The sequence below is a fragment of the Hordeum vulgare genome, chromosome 3H (genome assembly GCF_904849725.1).
Source record: "Hordeum vulgare subsp. vulgare chromosome 3H, MorexV3_pseudomolecules_assembly, whole genome shotgun sequence".
In the NCBI taxonomy this organism is placed as follows: Eukaryota; Viridiplantae; Streptophyta; class Magnoliopsida; order Poales; family Poaceae; genus Hordeum; species Hordeum vulgare.
In genome coordinates, this window is record NC_058520.1 from 305139637 (window position 1) to 305144110 (window position 4474).

General features: G+C 56.4%; 1 pseudogene; it reads right to left on the minus strand.

The window, feature by feature from the left end:
* Positions 1-1533: 1533 nt before the first annotated feature.
* LOC123441718 lies at positions 1534-2046 on the minus strand (annotated as a pseudogene).
* Between the last annotated feature and the right edge of the window lie 2428 nt (positions 2047-4474).

Genomic DNA, 4474 nt, shown 5'->3' on the forward strand with positions numbered 1-4474 from the left:
CAGGGTTCCGGTCCTCTGCAGTTCCTCCATGCGGGCAGCGGCTGGTGTCATGCCCCGTGGCTTGGGGGTGCCTCCTTGCCAGCGCCACTTGGGCCCCGTACTCCGCCATCGGGATCTCTAGGGTGTGGCTCAGGGGGAACCCCCAAGGCGTCCCTTACTCCTTAGGAGGACTGCCGTCCAGGGTCGACGCGTGAGGCTCTTCCTCGTCGGGAGGGTCAAGTGGTGTCACATAATATGGTACGCAAGGCTCCGTGTAGACGTTCGATCGACCTCCAAAGCCGTTCAGCAGCGCGACGGTGGCGGTCCCTCTCGGCAGCAGGGGAGGTCCCCCGGTCGTGTTGCTCAAAGTTCTTCCTGCAATGGGCCTCCATGCGAAGTCGCTTGTTCATGTTGCCGCCGTTGGGTGGCCCTGGCATTGCTCGGTGCAGACTCCTTCCTTGTTTTTCTGGCGTGTCTCCATCACCGTGGTTCTCCCGCCCGATGCCTCCGTCGCCCGCTGCTGGTTGCGCCTGAGGCAACGCTCCCGTCTGGCCGCTCCGGGTTGTCGGGGGCTAACCTGTTCTTGCTGATGCGCGCCGGCGTGTGCATCGAACATCCTGCCGTTCTCGTCGCACCTCTGGTGCTTACACGCATGCTGCACCTTGAGGCTGGCCGCCGGAATCTGGACGAGGAGGAGGGCAGCATGCGAAGCGTCTCTCTCGGCCCCATCCCACGTAGGAGGGTCCCTGCCGCTTGCGGCCATGAAGAGTAGGGTCGGATGGCCTTCTGAGCGATGGCGATCAGCTCCATGATGTGGTCTGCCCACGCGTCGAATCCTCGTTGCGTTGGTCGCTATCAGAGCATCTCAGTCGCCATCTGCAACACGTCATGCACGCTAAGGTCGCCCAAGTTGACGTGGCGCGTTGTGGATATTGGGGGAGCCTCCCAGCCTCCCTGGGCCTTGGCGGCGCTGGTGGTCGCGGTGGTGGAGACGATGTTGACGATCTGGTATGAGCCTCCTAGTACCATAACGCCGGTACACGTGGTTCTGGCTCCTGTGGTATGACGGTTGGAGGCCAGCTCGACGAGACTTGAAGAAGCTTGTTTGGCGACGGCCATCGGAGCAGCAGGGCATGATGAGGCTCGGATAAGACCCTGACATGGCCCCTACGTGGCGCACCAAATGTCAGATTTCGGGCTCCACAAAACCCTTAAGATTCGAACACAGGGGCATGTACGAAGATCTCTCTCGGGTTCACCTCGCCTAGCCTGCTACTCGCTATGCATCGCAAAGAACTCACTCGATGGTGAGAAAGACACAGAGCATGGCAGTTTACCCAGGTTCGGGCCGCTGAGAAGTGTAATACCCTACTCCTACTTTGGTGGATTGCCTCTCGTGGAGGTTGGCGGATGAACGAATAAAGTGTTTGAGGGCCTCTGAAGCCTAGTGGCCTTTGTGTGGCGTGGGTATGTGGATGAGTGGATCGGATCAGGTTTTTTCCCTTATCGTTTCAACGGGAAGGGATCCCACAACACCCAATCTTTGAAGGGGAACAAGGGAACATGCTCCCCTCCCCCAAAGGTGGTCTTCGCTTGCAAAAGTGGCCGTCAGCGCAGCAGGGACGGGTCCAGGGGTGACGTCCGTCCTGTCGGCAGGTGGCGATGGCCTAGTTGCACCAGAATGGGAACCTTTGGGAGATGCCTTCCGCACCCGCGTACATCTTTACCCCTTTTGCACTAAAGGGGAAACTGCTTCGTCCTGCCGTCCGCTGCTCGCCTGTCCTTTCCCGCGCCATCCTTGACTCCTGAGGTTGGGTCTTGCCTCGGAATATTCGCCGCTCTGGAGGGGTCCTGAGGAGGTCCCCTGCGGGTCTTGAAGTTGTTCCTCCTCACCAGGCTTGGTCCCTCGCGAGGGCCTTGCCTTGATTGGTGTCGGGCCTGTTGGTTTCTGGTCGATGAAGCGGGCCAACCCTGTGCCGCAAGGAGGCAGGTCTGGGTACCTCCATTCCCAGAACGCCAACACCTACAGCAGGGATCCTTCACTCTTGCGGACACGGAGAGCCCCATTGGACAACAACAATAATAAAACATGCAACTCAAACCAATCAGGATCATCAATCAACCCATAGGACAAAACGGATCTACTCAAACATCATACGATAACCATACATCATTGGGAAATAATATATAGCATTGAGCATCATGTTTAAGTAGAGATTGCAGCAGGGAGATGGGGTGCTAGACCGCTGCAAAGAGGGGGAGATAGTTTGTGATGACGGCGGCGAAGTTGTTGGTGTACATCGATGTCACGATGATGGCCACGACGGCATTTCGGTGCCACTGGGAGAGGGGGAGAGAGCCCCCGTCCTTCTTCTTCTTCCTTGACCTCCCCCTATATGGGAGGAGGGTTTCCCCTTTGGTCCTTGTCCTCCATGGCAGTGGAGGAGCGAGAGCCCCTCCGAGATTGGATCTCTCTCTATATATATATTTCCTTCTATTTATGCATTCTTCTGCGTCCCGGATTCTAGCGTTTCACTTTTCTTATATTCCCTGAGATCCGTAACTCTGATTGGGCTGAAATTTTAACACGATTTTTATCCAGAAATTAGCTTTCTTGCAGCGAAAGAGGGCACCAACCTCCTTACGGGGTGACCACAAGCCACTAGGGTGCCCCCTACCCCCCAGGCCGCACGCCTATGGCTTGTGGGCCCCTCGGGCACTGCCTTCTGTTGATTCCACTTCCCAAAATTCACATATATTCCCAAAAAATCTACGTAATTTTTTATCCCATTTGGACTTTGTTTGATATGGATTTTTTGCAAAACAAAAAACATGCAACAAACAGGAACTGGCACTTGACACTGGATCAATATGTTAGTCCCAAAAAAAGTATAAAAAGTTGCCAAAAGTATATGAAAGTTGTAGAATATTGACATGAAACAATAAAAAATTATAAATACAGCGGAGACGTATCACACCTCCAACGTCGCGAGATCAACGTCCTTCGTCAAGCGCTCGAACACGTTGGTGAGGTTGATGCCCTGGTTCTTGTGTGCCACCTTGGTGGGCAGCTTGAGGAGGAAGGCCCAGCAGAGCTTGTGGGACTCGTCCGTTAGACGAGTCGTTTGGGTGGAGTGGAGTTGCTCCAGAGCTTTCACCAAGCTGTCAAAGAACAAAGTGATCCTGGCGCTCTCGGACGTCCTTGTGTCAGAAGAGTACTCGAAGCCGAGCAGGCCCATGGTGGACAACTGCATCGTGAGCCGTCCCGCAACGTGAGCAAGGCGCTCAGTCCAGGTGTGCACACATACCACGTAGTCACCGTGAGCAGTGGCGGCATCCTCGATCTTGGCTTTCTCGTCATGAAGATCTTTGGTCAAGACCCTCTCGCGATCCTTGCCGCTCTCAAGGGTCTCTTCTAGCCTGGCCAGCTTCTGTTGCAGGTTGGCAACAGAGGCGTTAGCGGCGTCAAGCTAAGTGGTCTTGTCGGAGACGGCAGTGTGCATCTCCGACATGCTGGGGAGGGTTTTCTCTCTCTTGCTCTTGAGCATCGAGATCTCCTTGTTGAAGCCTTCAACGTCCATATCCAGCCTTGCCACCTTGTCGGCAAGCTCCTTCATGGAGGCTTCCGCGGCAGCGGCGACGTCAGTGGCAAGCTTCAGCTTGCCGGCATGGTCTGTGGCCTGAGCTGCGAGGGCCTCCTGATTCTTCCGCTCCAGCTCCTAGGTCCGCTGCATGACGAGCCTCTCGACTTCTTCATCCTTGCGGCGAAGCTTGTCGGCGAGCACCTCCTTGTGGGTGACAAGGTATTCTTCCTCGGCATCGAGCGCGATGCAGCGCTGCGTCATGTGAGACTCATCTGCAGTGGACCGTTGCAAGGCCTCCGCTTCCTCCTGCTCCACATCGGACCGCTTCAAGAGGAGCTCGTTCTGCTCCTCGTTCAGCTACGCCCGGCCCGTTTGCATCTCTTGATGAGATTCGGTGAACCAGTTCTGGGTCTCCTCTAAGCGCTTCTCGAAGCTCTCCTCCGCTGCATCTATGATCGCCTGCCTGGAATGTAGCTTCTCCTTCCGGGCAAGGTGGAGTGCATGGAGCCGACCGAAGTTGCCGCTCATGTCCTCGAGGAGTTGCTCCTCCTTAGACTTGCTACTGTTGGCCCCTGAGTTGCCCGCGACCTTGAGCTCGGCAGCAGTGGCGATCTCCCCATTGAAGGTCTCTCCTTCGATGGGCTCCCTATTTCTCATCGTCCCCAGCATGCTGACGAATTGGTCCTGGCCAGCTTCGAGGTACATGCGTGGAGAGGGAGGCTTGGATGGTGGCGGTGGGTCATCCGTGTCAGCTCCCCCGGCAATCGAGCGCTCAGTGGTTGGCGTAGCGCTCGACGCTCCTACAACAGGAATGCCATCAGTATGGCCACTTGGCTCCTTGTCGGTCCTCTTCCCAGACTCCCTGGCGGCCTCTTCCTGTGCCACCATGGTGGCCTCCTCCTGGGCAGCCT